Here is a 23,442-nt window from a genome sequence, read left to right as displayed (position 1 = left end):
CTGGGAAAAAATACCCCTGTGTATTGCACACAGTGAACCCGAGCAGCCAGCCAAGTGCAGAGGAGCAGCGGCCGGACAGCACCGGGGGAACGGATCACACAGTGCCCTCTGAAGGAGGATTCACTGTGGAAAATGACATCCCTCCATCGCAACGGCACTGTTCAAAGACTGCTCCAGCTGCAGCTGCAGATGTGGTTTAAAAACCTGAGGAGGAGCCCCGCTCCCCCACGGCCAGACTATATATTCTATGGCCGTAATATTATTGCCATAAAGGGAATAGGACAGATGGGGCACGAGGGATACTTAAAACTTCCAAACTCATTTGAGACAAATAACAGGGGACAAGCAATGAGTTTAAGAAAAGCAACATGACGGCCTTCCTACTTATCTCTGAAATTATTACAGAAATGTTGATCGTGTGCATTTCCACCGTCCCCCGGCAGGCTGTGGGTTGCATTCCTTTGGCCCGCCGCCAGCGCATTAGGAAAAAACGCCGGGGAGAGGGAAGGAATACATTTACCAGAAAAAAGCTGCATTCCTTCCAACCTTTCTGCAGCTTCTTAAAAAAATACAAAAAGCCTCCTTCAAACTGCTCAGTGCCATACCAATTTCCTGTGTAGACCTGAATATTAGTGTATGTTTTTCTGTGTCTCCTAAGTTTCCCAAGTTACCTAATGCACGCTCAGCATGGAGCATTTTTAAATGAGTTAGTCTTTATTGAATTATGATTTCCAGCAGTCACTAATAACAAAATTCAAATTGCTCCAGCAGACGAGGATTTTGAGAATGCTGAGAAGAAACTGAGTTTTTAAGAGAATCTCGAAGAGCCACCCACTGCTTGTGTATAGTAACCGTGAGCCTCTTGATGGAATACTTCAAATAGTTAATTAGATTTACTCAAAAAAAGAGAAAAGAAAAAGAAAAAAAAACCTCAGTCATTAAGAGTTACCACTCTGGGAGACACTTGATAAAGGATTGTTACTGCTGTACCTACGGCTTAGTCAAAAGTGAAGCTAAAAAAAAACTTTTTTTTTTTAAATAGTTTCAGATTTTCCTCACACTGTCCCTGCAGTCGGTGTGATGCAATTAGCAACACATCCAAAGGGGAAAAGGAACTTTTATTCCACGAGGACTTTTTTTTTTTAACCTCAGGAATTCCTTCAGGCTGCTAAAAAGGTGTTTTTTCAAGCAAGGAATAATAGGGACACTTCGAGGCCGTGTGCAGTCACCATCCGCGAGGCTGAGAACCACAGATCACCTGCAAACTGAATTTGTTCTATTTTGTTAACCATTTATTTTGTCTTTACTGGCTGTTCAAAGGGAAGTGCGATAATCCCACTGTTCCTCACTCGCTCAGCAGGGAGTTTAATCTAATAAAGCTATTACAGCAGAATGGATTAAAGCAACGTGAAGCATTAGTAATTTGAGGAGCAGTTAAAGAATGTTAACGCTGAGACACTGCGCGTATTCTCCTAAAAACATTATCGCAGAGATGAAAGTAGAGCTTCTACTCAATGTGTCATTTTCCAGGCTCAGAATTTAATTCTTTCAGTCTCCTCAACCAGATGTTTATAGTGCAGAGCAAGACACTGCCCATTATTTTAGAGCTGCTGAAACCAGAGGCCTACCGGAGCGGGCGTGCTTCGCCTTAGCCCAACTTTTGATTAATCCCTCTCTTATAACAATATCTTTTTTGGAAGGAGAGGTGTGTGACCAGACCACCTGACAGGGCAGGGCAGGCAGAGCCCCGTGCTGGGCTGAGGGCCGGGCACCGCGTGCTGCCAGCCACCACGCAGCTGGGGCAGGGGGCAGCTGTGGCATGCGTCTGGTAATTGGCAGCCAGCCCACAGCAGGGGTTGAGGCCGGGTGATCTTTAAGGACCCTTCCAGCCAAAGCCATTCTATGATTCTGCGACCTGCCCTCTATTGCAGCAGATCTATATTCCTGATCTATATCTATTCCAGATCTATATCTATATTCCTGACCACCATGACCGGAGGATGTCGGTCTCAAGGGTGCTCCATGGGGCTGCCCCCAAAGACCCGCAGTGGGACCCGGCCGTGGCTTCATGGGAAGGATCAGGACCACGTGCCTAATCTCAAACTGGAAACTGCTATCCAGAGGGCACAGGGCACATTTAGGGAGGAGACCTCACCACGCGGCCACCCCAGGACATGCAGGGCAGCCTGCAGCAACGAAATCCCCAGCCAAGTCACCGGCACTGCTGGGTGAGTGCTGGTTAATGCACTCAAAATTCCCCTTCTGATTTTCTTCACTAGACTTCCTATGAAGAAAATATTTAACCTAGCTACATGGCAGTGCAAGCAATGCCATTGGCAGCAGGATTTTTTTTGTTAGGAACTTTGTGGGGAAACGCAAGAACTGGACCTGAAGCAAGAAAGTAGCTGGCAGCTTAACTATAGAAGAAAGAAAAAAAAAAAAATCTATTGCCCGTCCATAATGCAAGTTCCTCCACTTAATTCGGTCACTGGTTAATTTGTTTCTTTGTTTAATATGATAGAAACCCCAGGGATCAAATCATTCATATTGAAATTATATTAGTACTTTATTTTTGTCATTTCTGATTGCTCTGAGCAAGCATTATTGGATAGTTTGATCACTGGATACAGAAAGTTACCATTTAATTAATATGAAAGGTGCCTAAATTTTGAATAATACTGAAGAAAAAAGCCTTAGGACGTGGCAGGAGACTCACATGTATTATTAACTCCTATTGCTTTCAAAGCTGCATTGACTGTCAGCTTTTGGGTGCACTTTGAGACGTCAGATTTAATCTGCAGAGCCTTCCATTGTTCAGAACACTGTGGTCAGAAATGCCCATTTCTCACCAGGCACAGCGACACGATGGAGACACTCTGTGCACTGCTGGAGATGCTGAGTGACGGGTGCCAGAGGCTTTGCGCCCAATGGGGCAGCACCATTACCTCTTCACAGGCATGGTCTTGACTAAGGGTTCAATCATCAATGCCAATTAAACAGAAAGTTTAAATCAGACCATTCCATGAAGGTATATTGATAGTTTGAGAATCACAGACTCATTCAGGTTGGAAGAAACCTTTACAGTCCCCAAGTGCCACCCCAGCCCACCCCACCATGCCCACAGCCACATCCCCCAGTGCCACATCTCTGCAGTTCTGGGACACTCCTGGGGACAGTGACCCCACCAGCCCCTGTGCAGCCTGCGCCACTGTCCGACCACTCTTCGGGAGAAGAAATTGTTCCTAATATGCAACCTGAGCCTCTCCCGGTACAACTTGAGGCCATCACCTCTCGTCCTATCACTGCTGCCTGGGAGAAGAGACCAACCCACCTCACCACAACTTCCCTCAGCACTGTAGCAGCAGGAGAGGATAGCATGGAAAGCATGCAAAGCAGGGGAACTGGCAACATGATGGAAATGAAAAAAATCGATGTTAATAAGTAAAAAGAAATTCATTTTATAAGCAAAAAGTTAAAGCACTTGTGGATTGACAGTATTCTAAATGAACAAAACTGTTTTCTTGAAGCTTACTGTTGGACCGCCCCGTGGTGCGCACAAATGCAAAGAGGTTAAAATAATGCGTTTTACTAATTAATACGTTTAGAAAAGATATTAATCTTTGCACCCTAGGGTTTGTGCCAACCTCTAACTATCATGAGCAAAAGATGCACTTCTGAGGAAGAGACTGTACAGGACCAGTGCTCCCCTAGGACCAAGAGCAGCTGGGTCGGGACCAAGCGCACGCCCTGCCCCGAGCAGTCCTGGGGACAAGGCCACCAGGCACCGCCCTCTCTCGTGGCACAGGCAGGTGCTGCCGGTGACTTGGGGCATTTGTTGCAAGCAGGAGCAGCCCTGGCACCACAAGGCAGCCTGCTCTGCCTCAGCAGGAAGGCAAATTATTTGCAATCCCAGGGCTCTGGCTGAGTTGGGTTGCTGGAGCAGCGTCCCTAGCCCATGGCTATTTCCACTCCACTGCTTGTGCTGCTGGATCTTCATGACACCCCACAGAGGAGTGGGACTTGTGATGGCACCATCCCTGCAGCGCCATAAGGGCAGCTCCCGGCGCGGATGCTTAACCCTCAGTGCAGCGCCACGGGGAAAGTACCCAGGTATTTAGAACAGAACTGCAAAGTATTTCACCTAACCCAGATGCCTTTCATTTTTTCATCCGCTGTTTGTGAATGCCTTGTGTCATCTAAGCAGTTCTACCTGCTTCCATCACCCTTTCTGGCTTACAGGCATCGATTACTTGGCACGTCCCCTCTGCAGCTTGCACAAGCGCAAAACAAAAAGCAACCTGAACAACCTGCTCTGAGAGCAAACAGAATTTGATTCTATCTGTCAATTTTATTTTTCTCTTTTGTTTTGTGATATATTCACAACGGCTATATGTTTAGCTTCCTTGTAGGCCTGGTACGAATGGTTCCTTTCATTAAAAACATTAATTATTTCAACTTTAATGCCTACCAAGGCTTTGAAAGTACAAAATGCCGCAGGCTATGAGGGACAAAAAAATAAGGATACTGTTAAAAACATGTATTATAAACGGTTCCTTAAACCCTGGTGTGGTATCCTTTTATCATCCCCTGTGCCGAGGTTAGTAGGTTATTAACCTGCACCCCGGGGGAGATGGGATGCACATCAATTATATCAATTGAATAGACAAATGAAAATCAAATTAAAAATTTAACACGCGCAACCATAATTACAGCACAGTACTTCCAACAGGAATTTCATCCACGGAATGAAACGTAGAAGTGCTTTCTCAATTTTAACTGAAACGCACAGCAGCAGGAAGAAGTACCCAAAGGCTGGTGACCCAACGGAGCCAAGTGGCGCGGGCGGTTTCAGGGCAGCCCGTTCCCGTTCCCAGCGCTGTAAGCAGCGCGCTGCCTGGCTCTGTACCTCCAGCCATTCCTCCAAGTGAGAGCGCCGCTCACTGGGAGCGTTCCCAGTGCAGAAGCAAGGAACGCTCCCCCCTCCCCTCGCCGTGCAGTGCTCACAGTGAGAACAGCAACTGGGTTTGCACTGACTTGCAGAACACAACGTGTTACAAAGCCCTAAGCACCTGTCCTATTGCTGTTTGCAACATCCGTGAGGGAGAGCACTGAATTTCATCTGCTACACACCGAGTCTCAAGATCACCATTAAAACCTGAGACAGGGAAACCTATGCTTAGATTTTAAATTGCACAGTTCTGCTCCTCTGGGTGTTGTGCCCTACATCACCTCTGTGCCTAAGAGAAAAGAGCATTTAGAGGCATCCATCGGAAGAAGTCTTTTCTAAGTCTGCCTCCCACTGAGAATTTTTGATTGCAATTTTAGACCGAGACACACAAATATTTAGCTCATTTAAGTAATTAAGCGTGCTTATATTCTATAATTACATGTACTAACATTGGCATATTTAAACAATTAAATAAACAATCGCAACCCATCTGCCTTCCATGCTATTTGCACACCACAGCAGTGTTCCCAGAGTGTGAGGGTCCCCAGTGACCGCTGGGCTGGGTCCTCCCCTGCCACCGCAATGGGCATTGGGCATGAGAAGCGTGACAGGCACAGATGGGAGACTTCAGCGCCTGTAGGAGAGGGCAGGGAGCAGAGCGGGCTGCAAAGAGCAAGGAGAGGACAGCCAGGATCTTAAGGGAGCGGCAGTGATGCAAACAGGTTTGTTCTCTGTTTGTCCATCTAAAAGAATGCAAGAACAGCCCTTACACAAAACAACTGTGTCCTGAGACTAACAGCTGGCAGCTACAGACAGTTTCAACATCCGTCTTCAAGCAAGTGATCCATTTTGAGGTTGCAGAAACCAAAACCTCTCTAGGAGCTGCACCAACGGACAACTCTAGGACTCCCACAGAGGCTCAGGAGTACAACAGAAGATGCGTGGCTCCCGCAGACACCAATCAGGGCTCTGCCTGACAGGGCAGAACCCCAGCTACGCCTGAGCACCTCACTGCTCAGCAAACTGCCAAGCAAGGCCAACCACGAGACAGCAAGAGTCAGTAAGTAACCACGGCACAGGAACAGAAAGGGATTTGGATGGATCTTCCCATTGCCAACCAAGAGTCTATGTATGTTGTTCTTTTCTTACATTTGATTTCAACACTTGTGAGACCAAACGCTTGGTCCCTTTGACATTTCCACGTCATCATCCACCTGAGCAGCACGCAGTTGCTGTCAGTGATGATAGAAAGTATCAGTGCAGCCTAAGGGAAAATGGGTATTTCTGGCACGAAAAAATAGAGCAAGAGAAAACCGTGACGGAACCAAACCCTCCCCTTCCCTGCACAGACATAGCCAAGCCTCTGCCAGCAATGTTCTGTGGTCTGGCAGCAGCAGGACCCACAGCAGTGCCAGCCCACAGGCACGGTGCTGCCTGTGCGGCTCAGCACGGAGCCAGCTGCATGGCAATGGCTCCAATTATCTTAACACCAAAGTTAGGGCAGAAGCAGAAGGCTCCGCTGCTCTCTGCGGGCTTGCCTGTACCTTCAGCACTTCATCACTTGGAAGCAGAGGACAATTACTCAGAAACAAACACAGAAGGAAGGCAGCATAGCGATGGAGCTGTGCCATTTTAATGCTATTTCTGTCTATATAAAATCTTCTGTAATTTGTTTACGACTCCCAGATTCAACAATAGTGTGCAAATGCAAACCCATTTATGTTAATGTCCCCTCTCTCTCAGATCAGATTCTGAATAAAAATTAGGTAAATACTCTGTTTGAAAATATATAAGATGAGAACTAGTTGGGGAGGGAGCAAGAGAACCTCCACATGCACTATCCTATCAACCACATTTTTTTTTTTACTTAATAACTTAAGTGTACTGTTAGTGAAATTACAACCTGCTTGTGACACAATAAATTTACAACAAAATTCATTCCATAAATTATTCAATTTGCTGACTGCAACTACACTGAGAAATATCACCACGAGCAGATGATTAGCATGTGAAAGGAAAGCCATCTCTAGACTGAAACAATCACTGTCACACCTCCATTTGAAGATGCCTGGTGGAGTTTTGTAAAATTACCATTAAGAATACACATTTAAGGCTTTGTAGTTTCTATAAAAGCGTTAAGTATTTGATTTACATTAGATTCATTTGTTCTTTCTTCAACTGTCTCTTTTTCCTACAAACCATAAACGTTTCAATAAATGCTGGCTCAATCAAGTGTGCATTAAAACAAAAGAATTTAAGCTCAATAAAAGTGATGAATCAGAACTAGAAGTGAACCTTCTCCTCCCTGCCCTCCCCTTGCCACACAATTGCTGCAGCAGGAGGAACAGGCGGATTCCATAGCCGAGACCTGCAAAACTGGCATGTCCCACATGGCCACACACCCATCAAGAGAGAGACCAGGGCCTGAACCACCAGCATGGAGGCTTTAAGCCTACAGGAAAGAGGAAGACTTTCTCACCTTGATAAAGAGAGAGCTGGTGAGGAGCATTCCCACACAATACCTTCCCTTCAGCCAGATAAACAGCAGAGCTCTCAACAGGCGGAACTTGGCATCTCACAAGTTAACCTGAGCCCATTTCTTCTGACTATCCACAGAATCAAAGTTTCAGCAACATTTCAGCAATTAGATCAGCAGTCTTCCCAACAACTAACAGAAGGATAACACCGCTAAATGTAAAGATGCTGAAGCTCCACCAGCATGCACTGCAAGCATGTGCAAAATCAATGGGAACGTTTTACCAGGCTGGTTTTCCCAGCATCTGTAGTTCCTTCTGAGCCAAACAGCCACTAGCAAGTAACCAGGTTTTAAATAGCAGTAGGTGAACTGACCACAGCTGTATATCCCATACACCATTACAGCATAACACTAACATCAATTCTTCATAGCAGCCCCTTAAAAACATTCCATTATGACAAGGAAAAGAGTCAAAACTTCCCCTAGTACTCTCCTTATATACTAATTGTCTTTCATCCCCAGACGGGAGAGTAACTGCTCTGAAGGCATGCCTTACCTCTCTGCTGAGCAGCCTGCATCCCACCCAGCTGGGAGAGCTGATGGACGAGTTGTGAGCAGTGTGCTCAGGTGACCTGGATGAGTTTATCAAAATGCCTCCATATGCAATGCCTCCACCCAGGTCCATGAAACATAGGCATCTTGCCATTAGAAGCATTTAAATGGCTCCCAGCATCTTCACCTCCTGCTGGGTTTCCCAGCTAGAGAAATTCAAGTTTATGTAAAGAATTTGTTTTCCTGGAAGGGAGGAGGAAGGATTCTTCCTGTGCTAGGCATCAATACATTACATTTTTAGACAGTAATTTTAAAAATAAGTCCAACAGCAGTTTCCAGGTGAATCAAAACTCACTGCCATGAACAAAATTCCACCTCCACAGATATGAGTGTTTAAAAATAAGAGCTACTATTTTAAAGCCAAATAGTGACGTTAATCTGACTTACTCCTCATCAACTGTTCAATCTGAACTAATTAAAAAAAAATAAAAAAGGTGTTCTAGAAGCAGTGACCACAAGGGTAAAAAAAGCTTTTTGTTCCTTTACCCAGAAACTTTATTGGCTCTATGTAAGGCTGCACTTCTCCATCTACTGACAAATGGCTTTATCTTCCCTTACGCTGAGTTCATTATCAGCACTCAGACATGTTCCCTTACTCCTTCTCAAAGTCTCTCCCATCTGAAAGCAGTAACTTACATTATTCATAAGGATAATCGCAAATATGCAGAGAGCTGTAGACATGTAATGGAGAGGCTGACCTGTATCCGATCCAAATTCCATGTGCTTCATGGAGCTTATGACTCTCCCATAAATTTTGCTGCATGGGCATGCCTCCATCCCCAGCCACTCCAACGGTCCCACAGCAATGGCAACTTGGGAAAAAGTTTTTTTGAAGGGTAGAAACCCAATAGATCTCTTCTGCCATCTTCTCAAGGGTTCTCCAGTTGGATCTATCTGTCCTTGCACGCTGCCTCCTTCATGTACACAAGGCACAAGTGGCGTCTGTACCCCTAAAAGGGATTCTGGAAGTTACGTGAAATACAACACATTCAAGAGTGCAAGGAAAGCAAAACCAAGTGACTGTCACTGGCAACGGCTCCGTGAAAAAGCCAAGGAAAGTCAGCACACTGCTTAGCACTGACTGCTGGGCTGCTTCTCTGCAGCTTCTTCACCTCCAGTGATGAAAAGAAACCTCTTCCTCATTTGCGCTGTACAGAGCACCTGGGCCAGCGGAGCCCCGTGCCCATTGCTGCATGCTCTGAGAGCAGGGCAGACACCTGGGGGTGAAACCGGCTGAATGCACCTGGAATGGCCAGGGCTCGACAGGGCACCAGCAGGGGGGTGTTGAAGGGCAACAGGCAGGAGAGCAGGGACCAAAGGGGCCATGCTGAAGGTCACGAGCTCTCCCATGGCAGGGGCCGTGCACTCCTGCATGACTCGAAACATCCCAATCCTTGCAGATATCATTATTAAATACAAGTAATAGAGCAACAGATTAAGAGAATAGAGGTATTTCTAAATCCCTCAAATTCGAGACCAAAAAACATTCCTTATATTAAACTTCAAACCCATCCTGAGCAGATTCTTGTCATCAGATGCATTCTAGTGAGGAAGAAAGAGATGACACATCCATAGCCACAGTAACCAGTAATAACTGTGTAACTTCAGCAGAAGACAGAACCATGGAGACATTAATAAGTGATGAGATCACAAAACATCTGGAGAAATGCGAGCTGATATAAAAGTAGCCAGCAGAGTCTTACAAACGGGTAAATCTTGTTTGACAAATCTGCTGGAATTTTTTAAAGAGGTAACACAGACTCCAGACAGGAAGAAAACACTGGACATAATCTATTTGGGTTTTAAAAGGTTATTTGACACATCACAGCCCACAGGCTGGTGGATTAAAGCACCGCCAGTCAAAAAATGCACCAACTCAAAGCACACAAATAAAATTAAGGCAGTTAACAGCTTGGTAGCGTTACCAGTGAAAAACGGGGTAGGGGGCAAATTGGTGCATGTTTTGTTCTGTGTGTGAGAGGGAGAGGAAGACATCACAGCACAAACATCCAACCAGACAGATCACATTGAACCATTGTGTGGAGAACACAGAGCAACGTACTGCATATACTGGCCACGATGCTCATTCTGACTATGCAATGAGGAGTTTTAATATCAGAAGCTTTATGAACAATGATGCCTTTGGAAGACACAGCAGTAGCAACGGGGGTGGGCTCTAAGAATGGCAACGATGCATTCCATAGCGTGCAGAAGGCAAACAAGGCGGATGGGACAGAGGAACAGGCTGCAAGAGTGGCAGGGAGCAAGAGCACACGGCCAGCATGTTAGCAGCTGCCTCCCGCAGAAAGGAAACACACGGAGCTCTTTAGATTTTAGATCCTCAGCCCAGATGCTCTGGTCCCTGCTCCAGGTAACAGCCACCGCCGTGCAGCATTAGCAGGCGGGCAGCCTATCATCATGGGCCAACCCGAGACCGGCTGCTCCACCGCAGGCGCACATCTCGCCCGGCTGGGTGTGTGCGGCATGGCCCAGGGCCGGGGGAGCTGCGCTTCTGGCAGGCAGCTGCAGGGGAAAGCTAATGCAGAATTCATCCTCAGACGTAACGCATAAATCTTGATCTCATTTTCTGCTTCTCGGCCACAACATATTGATCTGATTACTCTTTGGGACAAAACATGGAAAAAAGACAAGATCCTCATATATAAAAATAAATTATTCGATGTAGATGTCCAAACAAATATACACGTATAGAGCAATACTTTCATTTTGCAAAGCATTTGGCCATAAGGAACATACATGAAATCAAGCCTCAATCTCCCACGCTATTCCATTTTGATATTGCCATTAATAGCATTGATCTCTCTCTGCTCAGGTGTCTGCATGGGCTGGGTTCTGGTGGCCAGCCCTGCCAGGTGGATGCTGTTGGGGCATCCCGTGAGGATGCTGTCAGAGCATTCTGGGACAAGTTTCTCCTGAGACAAGACTTTAGGTGCAGCCACAGTGCAGGGGAGCAGTGGAGCTGCATAAATATATATATTCTTATATATATTTTTATATATGTACATACACATATATGCACCGAGGCTTGTTTTCAAACACAGCCCCGCAGTGCAGCAGGCTGCTGAGGCAGCAGCACAGGCTTGAATTTCAATTTTTATTTATTATTTTGTTGTGCTCCCTGTATTTTTCTTACAGCAAAGAGACGGAAAAAGGCAATTTTCAAAAGTTTATAACTCAGCTCCACTGCAATGAAATGTCATTTGGGAGACAGAAAACTGGGGAAAGAAGGACATTTATGGCAAACCTCCACTGCCAGTGCTTTTTCTTGTCTCTTTACAAATGTCTGCAGAAAACACCAAGAGAATTAAAGCTTACAGAAAAAAAGTCACCAAAATGCCACAGTGGAATATGTTAAGAAATCTCAGCGCTATATATCTCTCTTTTTAAGTGCAGAAACACGGGGGTTAACATGCAGATGCGTGTTCCTGGGATGGGAGGAGGTGCAGGGTTTGGGGCCACAGGACGAGGCAGTCCCAGCCACACATATTGGTGGCAGTGGGAAAGAGAGGAACCACTGGGGTGAGCAGGAATTGTAATCTAACAGCCGCGAGCAAAGCAATCCCAACTCTGTGCTGTTGAAATAAATGCTGAGCCGCCAGCAAAGCGCAGGGTAGGACACAGGAGTCACCACCATAACCATGACACTGAGTTTGCACAGATAGAAGAGCCGAGAAGCAGCACCTGCAGCCCGGCTCAGCACACTTGGGCCACCACCTGGATCTCAAACATTGCTCAGAAGCACAGAGCTCCAGGGCACTCAGAGCAAGGCAGAGTTGTACCCACACGCATTTGAACATCATGTTGTTGTTTCTAGCAGTGAGCCCAGGAGCCTCTGTCCTGTCACTGAGCAGCAATCCCCCAAAAGCTGGAAGTCTGCAGCAGCTGGACCCATGAATGGCCACACTGACTCCAGCCCTGTGCCCCCACTTTACCCCATCCCATCCCCATCTCACCCTCGTTCCCATCCTCACACCCATCCCAATCCCCATCTGCATCTCCATCTGCATATAAAACTATCCAGCACCGTCCCTGTACCACAGATGCTGCACAGAAGTCACCCGTGCTGTCACAAGAATGGCCCGGAGGCACCATCAGTGTGAAGCAGGAAGCAAACACATGAAAACAAGAATGTGCACAGTGACACGTGAAGCAGGAGGTGCATGTGGAGTGTAGCATCTTTCCTAGCCACAATAGGGTCTTAAAATAATCCCTACAGAGGCTTTCTCTGTAAAAAGCACAGTCAGTGAAAAGTTACACTAATTTAAACAAAATTAATAAAGAAATGTTCCGCTTCTTTTTATCATCTTTCTACCTCTCATCATTTATCATGCAAATTAAATTGCAGTAATAGGAAATGTAAAGAAAACAAACTCCACAGTATATTGAAACCTCTATCCAGCAAGAGATAAGGGTGAATATTAGAAGGAAAGGTGCAGAAAATTAGCTGTCCATACAATAACTGGGAGGGAAACTGTTTTATTTAGCCTGGAGGGATTTTTGTTGCCAACTGACTAAATTAAAATCCAGTCTATTATACCCAGTATCAAACCAGAAAACGCCTTTTCCTTGCACTTTTAGATAAATTTTCATTGATCTCATTTTATGCATGATTACATTTTTAATGAGATGTACAATATTTCCAAGCTCATTCTCAATGCCTTCTCTCTCTGCTGCCTGCGTTCCCCGTGCCCCCTCCCACCACGCACGCTCCCTGCCTGTTGGATTAACACTTCTGATAAATTGCTAGACCAGAGAGGAGCATTACCGAGATGAAATAAATTACTTCCATCTTTTGCAGCTCCAAAGTCGTAAAGTAACCTTAAAAATGCCCGATGTCTAATTATGCCACCTTGCAATTCCTTCCCAAAGCAATCATTTTATCTCGTGTAATGATTTTATTTGTTATCGGTAACCCTGTGATGCACACAGCCTGCTGGAAGGAGTCACCTTCCTCGCAGCAGCACCGACCACAGCAACCAGCGCTCTCCTGGAACCTGGAGCTCGGCTGCAAATAAAGGAGTTTTTAAAGGCAAAGAACAAAGCAGGTGACCAGCCATGAGCTGGCCCGCCGCCAGAGCACGGAGATCTTGACTTCAAAATATTAGGCAATAATTGATTTTCAGCATTGAAAACTTGGCTCATTCCCAGAAGTCTTAAACTTTATTTTCTTCCTTTGACTATTTTTGGTAAAGTCGTTCCCTTTAAAACAAAGGGGGAAATTGCAGGGGCAAAACACATGAAAACACTCTGCTTCCAGCCCAGCATTTTATTTCCAATCTGGTTTGAGGGCAGATTTGCTGTGGATGGGATTATTTGTCCTGCGGCAGGCAGAGGTCAGAAGCCCTGCACTGCCACAGGCAACACCTGGGAATGCATCAGGAAGGGAAGGCTGGATATTAGGGACAACTTCTTCTCCGAAAGAACGGTCGGGCACCAGCACAGGCTGCCCAGGGAGAGGTGGGGTCACCATCCCGGGGGTGTCCCAGAACTGCGGAGATGTTCTCTAAGGGACGTGGTTATGGGCATGGTGTGGTGGGTTGGGGTTGGATCTGATAATCATAGAGGTCTTTTCCAACCTTTCTTTTCCAACCTCAACGTTTCTGGGATCCTGTGAGAGGAAGGCACAATAGAGCAGTCTCAGCTCAAACTGAAGCATCAAGAGGGCATTAGGGGCTCAGACTTGGGAAGACAGAAATGAGGATGAGTAAAACACCCTGCAAACAATTAGAGGAAAGAAACTTCAGTGTAAACCCACATTTCACGAAGAATTTATCATTATCCAGTGCTGCTTTGGGAATTATTTCCCTCAGAAGGCTCCCAGCACACTGACACAATGGGCAATGTGAACCTTGCCAGATGTGTAAGGCCATGAAGCAAAGTGCTTTCCTGCCCTCCCGAACAGATGAATGGGACCATTGCATTACCCATGAAAAATTATTGCTACCAAAACAGCATCACTATAGGATTCAGAAAATGGGAGCCTGAAATCAGAGCCAGAGTGCTGAGAATAAAAGGACATGTTCTAGAAAGGCTAAAGCTTGGAGGGGGAATAAACATCAGAGGGCAAAATCTGACTCTCCAGATGTACTCCAGTTTCTATTAAGCTGCAGTTGTGAAGGATGGGCAATCTTTTTCAGGCATAAGTGACAGGTCTTTGTGATGGGCTGAAATTTAAAAACTGTAGAACTTCCACAGCTGAACTCTACCAGGGAACCATTACATCAGGGCACTGCAACTCAGCTGCTACAACACACAAGCACACAGGGATACCCACAGCCACACACTGGGATGTTCTGCAAATGATGCAGATGGTGGACAGGGGTCAGACCGGCAAAGAACCATCCCACGCAGCCTAAACGGGCTGCACATCCATGGGTAACGCTCAGACAGAGCAGGCAGTAGGGCTGCAAACGTGCAGCCAGAATGTGCTTCTTACAGGCAAAGCAGCTCAAACCCATCACAAAGCAGTAAGAGCAGACCAACAGAGTTAACATTTTAAATACAAAAACCTGCACGTTCATGTGGCTTCCACATGTGCCCAATATGTCCATACACTATTTACACTCGTGCTGGCTGCCTGCATTTCATACATGGTTTTTAAGCAAAATATTGTAAAACCTAAGCACAATTTCTCTACATTAACTGCTGCACATGGTCCTATATGAAATTTAAATCACTGAACTACCACTGCTTCTTCAAAATATTGAAGTTTGTGATGAAGTTTTGTACAGGAGTAACGTGCCATTGGGTTAAACACCTGGCCCGTCTGCCCTAGGACCCCTTTGGTGGGCGCCAGCAGCGGGTGCCCGGGGATGCGAGCCCTGAGCCAGTGGCCGGGTGGGACCCTGCACAAGGAGCACTTCAAGGTGGGCTCTACCCAAAAATGCATCTCTGGGCACCACTGCTTGCAGCAAACATCCAGGTGCAACCCACACTGGAGCTTGCAGGGACCAGGGCTGTTTTTTAAATAATCCCAGACATTTGGCAGGAAAATTACCAGAGCTGCTGGTAGACTGCGTGTACCTTTTAACACACAAAAGCAATTACTGCCTTCATTTAAATGGTTCTCCAAGTGGACCCTGTTCATCGGCAGGGAAGTCAGAGGGCTTGAAGAAGTTTATGTGTGGGGATGCAAATGTCGGGGCAGGCTGGGGCGAGCCCAGTCCCGCACACCCATCCCAGCTTGTGTCTCCTTTGACACAGGCACAACCAACTCCCGCACCCTATTATTGCTGCTACTGCTTTATTAAAATGCATAGAGCAGCCAGAAGTAAAGACACCAATAAATTCTTCTGTAAAAGCAGAAATGTTTTTTTCAAATGGCTCCCTTAACACTAATAATCACAGCTCTCTTATGTGTACTTGACTCTGGTTAACCTTTTTCTGGCACTTTTTAACTTCTCCAAGTCAGGTACTAATATGGAACTAATGTGGGGTTTATTTTCCCTATAGGAATAGCAGAAAGAGCACTGCACATTATCGTAATCACGCGAGCTCCTTCCAGAAACTGCAGGACTTTAGATCAAAGCATCCGCATTATGGCACAGGAAAAGAATTTAATAACAATTGTGGGACTAAGCATTTTTTTAATGTTAAGGGGTTTTTATTGAATATTAATCCTATAAAATGCTCCTGAAAGTTGGCAGAAGGAAAACTGATGTCCCAAATAGTTCCCGTGGCTGTCCCCATTGTGGGGATGCAATTGCAATGTAATCAAAATTCATCACGCCATTAGCAGAAGGACAACAGGAAAGGAGACACTTTCTCCCATATCATGCTGCTAGAAACAATACGAACTGCAAAAACGAACTGGAGCACGTAATTGTCAGCCTTAGCTGAACACTTACCGTTTGCATGGCTTTTTAGTTCATAGCTTGCAATTTCTTTCAGTACAAGTCATACTCAATATCTACACTTTCAATTGTGCCTTCTATTGAAGATTTTCACAGTGAGGATATCAAAGGGTGAGGACATCTCAGCAAAATACAGCATGTTACTGGACCATATATTCTACTGTCACCTCATCTGGCTTTAAAACTCCCAAGAAATTGAGCCTTCTCCCATATCTCTGAGGGATACTTGCACAGTCACATGGAGTTCATGACTGGTTGCTTACTTCCCTATTATTACATAAAAATTTCTTTTGTTAAATTCAGCCCTTGCCTCTGGTTTGTAAGACGGGCATCCTGCGAGATAACATCATTCCACTGCCTTGCACAGCCTCTGGCACTCCTGGTGCTGATGTGCTCGCTGAGCCCCAGCGTGGCCAAGCTGCAAGAATTTAACTCTCATACCCTCTCCTCATAAGCCACTTCTCAGATCCCCGTTCCTTGCTGCTGCTCTCAGAAAAGCAGTGAGCTGGTGCTGGAGCACAGCACAACCTGAGCTGCAGCCCAGGGCAGGGGCACCATTGTTTCCCTGAGCCTTAGTGTGACTGTAGCTGCACTGCTCATTTTTCCTGTAGGACACTGTAAACTTGTACCTAACTTGCTGTCTGTCGTTACCCTGCAATGTCTGTTGGTACTGCTGCAGCTCAGGTTCCTTCCTATTGAATACACCCATGACAGATTATTACTTTCGTACACAGGCAGCTGTATCATCTGTATTTTTCAAGGCCGAATTTCATTTTTCTCCTTCCTCCTTCTATGAACAATTTGACATCATACCTGTATAAACCTCCTTGCTGCTCCTCATTCTGTGAAGTTAGTCCAACGATGTTTACTTCATCACTCGAGCTATTAAAATATATTACAGAAAATACATAGAATTAATTCAGGACCGGTCACGTGGCCTTACACCAAATCCCAACGCAAAATTAAACATTTTGCCTTTACTGTCCTCACTCTTCATCATTTATTGAGTCTTCCACACAGTGGACAGAACTTCCACCCACACCCCCAGAACTCATGTCCATTGGGAGCACACTGGGAGAGGAACCTTTCCTTCTAGGTTGGGTAACTGTGGAAGTGTCCAAAGACCGGGAAGGTTTGTGCAGGAAATATTACTTTTCCCTCTCTGCCAGACCTGTTGCAAGCATTTAACAATTTCTGATTCAGTACCATCACAAACACTGGGGTAGGACTTGGATTAGGTCAGATCTCCTTACCAAAAGAGTCACATCTACGGGGCAACTTTGAACTTCTGTACATCACTTTTGTAACACCAGCACCTTTTTCCCTACGAAAGAGCACTCAAGAAACTTCGAGAATGCTGGCGGGAAGCTGACTGCGTAACAGCCCTCTACTCACGGCCAAGGCAGCCAGTTTTCAGGAGATAAACACACGCCAGTCCAAGCCTTTCCTGCGGGTTTTGTGTGGCTCAGAAGGAAGTGAATGCATTTAACCCTCCAGTAGCAGGCTGCAATATTTCTTTATTATCTTATCCATAAATCTCCTGAGCATTTCTCTTTTAAACATTCAAAGAGAAAACTTCAGAGCAACCTAGAGGTAGGTATCTTATTGTAGTAAGAGAACAAATAAACCAAAAGGAGATTGCCATCTTGACAATCTGTTAAAAAAATCAAACCAAAAATGCAAGGAGAAATCTTGCCTGCATACCTATTTTAATGTAGCATGCAGACCATCTGAGTTATATAAACAACAAAACCTCAAACGTCATTGACATCTGAGTGTTTCAAAGTTGCTGCAGGGCGATTTTTTGGCAAGAAGTCATATAATTATTCATTCTTGAGACTCTGAATCAACTTGCAGAAGTCACAGACAATTCAATCTCTATTTCCAACAAAGCTCACATTCTTGGTTTTAATGAAAGTGCTGCTAATGAGATGTTGCCCAACCGGCCTGAGAGAGGCTGGAGTGGCATCCCCTACAGAAGCGGAGGAGGATGTGAAGTCCAGGTGGCCAAACATGGGACAGAGCGGAGAACAGTTGGGTGCATCAGCACCAAAAGGAATTCCAAGAACAGAACAGATTACTATTAGACAGAGATGGCTGCGTTACAAATAAGGGTACAGACAGAAGTGGCCCATAAACACCTTGTTAGGAAACACCCAGACAGCACACCCACACGGGATGAAGGCACCAAACCAGTCTGGTGTACCTGTAGCCAAGGGGAGCATCATGCTAAAACCTGACAGCCCCTGTACACCTCATGCTACCAAGTGATAAAAGTTGCCAGGAGAGATCTCTGATCTGTCAATATAAACTGAAAAAGTTAACATACAAGGGACATTGCAGAACAGTGGAAGAGTGTGAGATTATACCCATGCTCACAGAGAGCAGGCAAGACGACTTGTAACGATAGATTACTTAACCTGACATCAATCCTCACCAGAAAGTAATGAAAGTTAATATAGAGTTTGATCAATAAAATATTAGAGGATGGAAATAAAATTAACTCAAGTCACAAATGTTTTGTACAGAGTCTTGTTGAACAAACATTGATTTTTAGGTTTCACAGCGCTGTTGGAATTGACCGACTCCGAACCAGAGCCCTCAGGTGCAGGCGGCTCCTGCAGGGCTGTCCCTGCCCGGTGCATAGCGGGTGGCTGTCCCAGTGGGTGGGGGGCACCAAGCCCCCGGAGCAGATGGTCCCAAGCAGAGCCTCACTCCTGGACAGAGGTGTGAAGGCAACAAGCCCTAGCCTTCCTCAAGTAGACCTTGGAGGACTGGGTCACACCATCAGTAGAAACACACACAAATGACAGCAAAACCTATTATCACACACTGCCAGCACATGGGCCTGCCGTACCCTACCAGCCCTTCCTGCCCAGCCAGGCAGGCACTCGGGGCAGCAGGAACGTCCCACACCATCATGGGCTGCGACATCCCAATCCACAGAGGAAATCAGAGAACAAAACAGAAGTTTGGCCTCCATCTCCCAAAAGCAGGAGAGTGTGTAAGCATTACAAGGTGTTTCAATCCTGTACTGTGGCCTGACTCCAAACTGTGCAGAAGCAAAAATAATGGCTTTTACTAGAGGGGATTGAGGCCAGCCTTTGGCAAGCTTCAGCAGGAGCTTCTGAGGAACAGCAGCTTTGTGCTGGGCAAGGGTACTGGAGCTGAAGGACGCAGAGTTCAGTTCCCAGCTGCTCAGGTACACACAGCTTCAGGCTAATTTTTATCAGTTAAATAAATTCTCCACAAGAAGATTTACAACACATATAACTGACTCAAAGTTGTAATTACAAGCAGAGAATGATGAAGCTGGTTATTGAAAAGAAAAGCCAGGGCCAGTCTGGATGCCTTCTGGTTGCACTCTGTAACCATCACGAAGAGGTCTGGCCTGGCACTTGGACCCCCAGCAGCCAACCAAGGGCTGCTGCCACCTGCTGGGAGGGCTCCAGTGCTTCCTGGGCCCCAGTACCCCGAGGGCATAGAAAGCAGTGACACCTGGGGTGCAGCCAGGTCCCCGCAGGCACCACAACCTGCTGCAGTACTCCCACCCACAAACGTGTCCAAAAGCACAAGGAAACAGGATCCGGCAGCTGCAAGAGTCAACTTCAAAGACATTAAAAGACATAACATTTTATTTGCCTACTGCTTTTTAACTTTTCGGGTCCGTTCAGGTAAGACTTTCAAATTTTTAATTAAAAATGAAAGCACAGCAGCTTCTGCAGTCATTTCTCTTTGAAGTTGGACATTTAAGCACAATATCTGTTACGTGTAGACTTTGCTACAGCTGTGAGTCTAGGAAAACTCTGCCCAACACATATGTCTTAGAAGATCTGGATACATATACGTTTTAATCTAGTTTTAATCACCCAGAACTATTCATGTGTATTCTTCCAGCAATTTAAAAACCATTTTGAACTCCACAATGAATTCTTTTTGCATTTGACATTTCAATGTAACGGATGTTTTTCCTATCATTGTGACAAGCAGTCTCCTTTCAGCTTGGTCACGACCACTGCAGCTCGGTGCCTCCTCCCATGCACACTGCTGCCTGGATGTGTGGGCACAGCTGCCCAGATGTGCAGCTGGGGGAGGGGTGGGGGGACACAGCCCACTGACACCTGGGGCCATTCAGCACAGCCACGCACCCACACATCTCTAGTCACTGTGTTCCCTCTCAACCACAAAAGAATACTTAGACCCCGCGTTACTCAGTGTAATGGGATCCATCATCAACATACTCTTTCTGCTGGAGGACTGCTATAATTCATTGCTAAAAGAGCTGAAACTTTTGAAGCCTCTCCTTAATTTTCAATGAAAAGCATTTGGTTCCAGGGTGACAGACAGGGCTCTTAAGAGCTGTTACCACCTCAGGTAATTATAAAAGGACAGAAGGGGGGAACAAGAGAGAGAGGGAGATGAACGCTGGGTGTTTGTGCAGCGCACAAAGCAGCTCCTCAGGTCCCTGCGTGGGGAGCTCAGCCGTAACCACTTCCAGTTGGAAAGAAAATTGAAGGAAGACAGAAGTGAGGAAAGGAGAAAATGCAATTAGAAACTAGAAGGAAGTCCACAGTAATGTGTTAACTGCAACGCTGCAAAGTACAGGAGAAAAAAAAAAAGAAAGAAAAAATAAAGATAGAAAATGTGGCCTCTTGTGAAAACAGTCCCAGTTTGAAAGACTCAATCTTCTAAGCAAGCTTGGGACTGGCTGATGCTCTGAGAGCAGGAGGGGGTTTGTTCTGTTCCTGGGAAGTAGACAAACTGCAGCAGATCTGCATTTCCTTCTGATCCTTCACTTAGTATGCTCCAAGTATTACTGAAAAAACAAAAGTACTTAAAACAAGAGAAATGGGCTGAGCAGGGCCCTAAGAAATGAAATTATTCCAGAAGCAATAATTAGTTCTTACTTATGGTTACCCTGAGTAATGTAATAAACACATGGCCCATACAAGAAACATACAGACTAGGAGCAGGCAAAAGCATTTCACCTTGGAAAGAGAGAAAATTAAGCCACAATTCAGTGACGACAACTGAGCACCAAAGTGAGAACCGGGCAACAGGCAATTAAACACGGCCTAAGCACAAGGCGAGGGGATCACCAAGGCACAGCTGCCTCTAACCTCCAGCACCCTGCCCCTAAACCTGAGTCGGGGCAGGACAGAACACAAGGCTACCGGCCTATAGGCCCACACCACAAATTCCTCCCAGGCCGCCTGATGCCAGCAGTGCGCGTGCAGCGCTATGGGACAAGCACGGCACGCTCTGCTCGGAGCACCACGGGCACCACGCGGTGCCGTGCGGCACACAAAGGGTGCTCCAGTAACACGGCACAGCGCAGGGCTCTGTCCTCTTTATTTTTTAATAGAAGCCTTCACGATATGGAACTAATTATCGCCATCTGCCGTCCCATACTTATATTTCCTCCCTCACAGCTCATTCTTCAAAAACTCAGTAGCTTCCTCCCTTTACATTTGTAAATGCTGTTGACTATGGATAAAATCCATGTTTACTTTGTATTCAGGGCCCATAGGAAAGCTTGTTTTAATCATCAGCAGATGTTACATTCTGCTCTGCTGTGCTTGGCACACAACTTCAGAGGGAAATAAAAGAAAAATCTTTATTTTAAATTTAAATTGTAGATTGTTACAGACTAAATAAAATGCCAAATTGTTATTGGAAACAATATGGCCACTGTAATAACTGACATTTACTTTTTACAATTATAATTTTTTTTCTGGTGCCGTTTAGCACAAGATGGTTTCCACATTTTGCAAAGGACTTTTTTTTCCCCTTTCCTCTGAAATGATTTGCAATCAAGCCACAGACATTTGTAATTTATTTTTATTTAATACTTTCCTACGAGTTTATGAAATACCGGGATTATTATGCTATATACAGTAGATAGTTTTTGAATACATACCCTCCCTCTGGACTCATATTTCAATACACATTATCCCCCTGAACTCATTTATAAACACCCATGATTCCTGCAGAGCCCGCTATAAACATGCAATATCTCTGCGGGCTGTTCCAGCCTCACGGCCCTTTCATCTCCGGCTTCCCTCCGCTTTCTGGTGAACCCACTTCATGAAGTTATTGGTATGTTCACTACTGCTCAGAAGTAGAAGGGATTAAAACGTTTGAGCAGAAAAAACCTGAAAGATTGGGCATGGTAGTACCTGGCTACAGAGCGTTTTGCCTGACTCGGCACCAAACCTTTGAGTATCCACAGCAGCAAACAACACCTGTCTGCTTAACTCCTATGGAACCAAGATGCACAAACCCAAAATCCACCACATGAGCCTGCAGAAGGCCACAGCATTACGGCCTGAACACAGCAGGATGATGTCGTAGAGGTAAATGAACAGTTCGTAATTGAATTCAATGTTCTTTTACAATTAAAAATCATATATTTTTAATGGGAGAAAAGCTGAGGAGTTTGAAAGTAAGGAGCATCCCACATGGCCAAAGCAAACTGCCATGGGACTGCTGCCTAAACTCCCAGGCTTAAGAGGAGAGATGTTTCTTTGCTACCACAGCATCCTCTCCTCCACCCTTGACAAAGGCACCCTTGCTCTGTTCACAGCCTATCTGGCGCGTTACAGCCAAGGTGATTTCCTCATCCATCACCCGCCGCACATCGCACATCCCCCCGTGAGCCACAGCCTCTCCCCTCCTCCCAGGCAGCTCGCTGCTCCCACTCGAGGCCACGAGCACACAGCGGCCAGCTCCCAGCCTCTAGTTCCCGTCCCAGTGAGTAACCAGGCAGAAGAGCAATCCCAATGCTGTAGCAGGAAGGTGTTCCTCCTCCCAGTACCAATGTCCTACAGCTCATGCTCAATGCAAACACACAGCAACACCAATATTATTCTATGACATTGTAATTTTAGATAGCTACATGCTTCACACCAAAAGACAGTCCCGAAGCATGCTTCCCAGCTCTGTGAACCTGTGCATCAGTGTCTGCGGGTTTTTAGAGAAAGTCGAGCTCAGAGCAGGGGAGGTTGTGCTGCACCTGCCTGGTACGGTGTCACGGCTTCGGAAGGGTGCAGTTGTGGGGCTTTATATATAAGATAATGCATTTTATAAAAATGCAGAAGTGCACACAAAACTGTTCAGATGTTGCACATAGTTGTGTAAATATTAACGGCAAGCAAGTTTTAACAGCTTCTTAAGAAAGTCTGAGATCTAAAAACAAAATCTCATGAGGAAATAAATCCTTTTCTCCTAAAAATTGCAAACTCCAGCACAATGCAAACCAGCTTGGAAGGCAGCAGACTTTTATTTTCCTTCACTGGCAGACACTGTTATGAATTAACAGTTCATTAAGAAAAAACCTTTGCAAACCATGAATCTAAAAAGAAAGTCAGAGAAACTGTCATGTGCAATTTCCAGTGCACAAATAAATCTCCCAACGTGTCAGTGGACAGAGTCCTTGCTGAGAACCAAACAAACAGGTGTCCCCCGGCCTCCTGACCTGTGACATCAGCAGTGCAATAAAACTCCTTCCACTCAGGAACAAAACCATTTGG

At 45.7% G+C, this 23,442-nt stretch overlaps 1 protein-coding gene across 1 annotated transcript in view; it reads right to left on the bottom strand.

Moving 5' to 3' along the window:
* The window catches only part of ZFHX3 (zinc finger homeobox 3), a 510,940-nt gene that overhangs the window by 472,009 nt on the left and 15,489 nt on the right, over nt 1-23,442 (bottom strand). Inside the window, 1 exon segment of the mRNA XM_021408156.1 lies at nt 16,724-16,792. The gene's annotated coding sequence lies outside the window, so the exon portion shown is untranslated.

The sequence above is a fragment of the Numida meleagris genome, chromosome 10 (genome assembly GCF_002078875.1).
Source record: "Numida meleagris isolate 19003 breed g44 Domestic line chromosome 10, NumMel1.0, whole genome shotgun sequence".
Taxonomy (NCBI): Eukaryota; Metazoa; Chordata; class Aves; order Galliformes; family Numididae; genus Numida; species Numida meleagris.
Note: the sequence above shows the minus strand (reverse complement) of the source record. Positions and strands in the feature narration are given on the sequence as shown.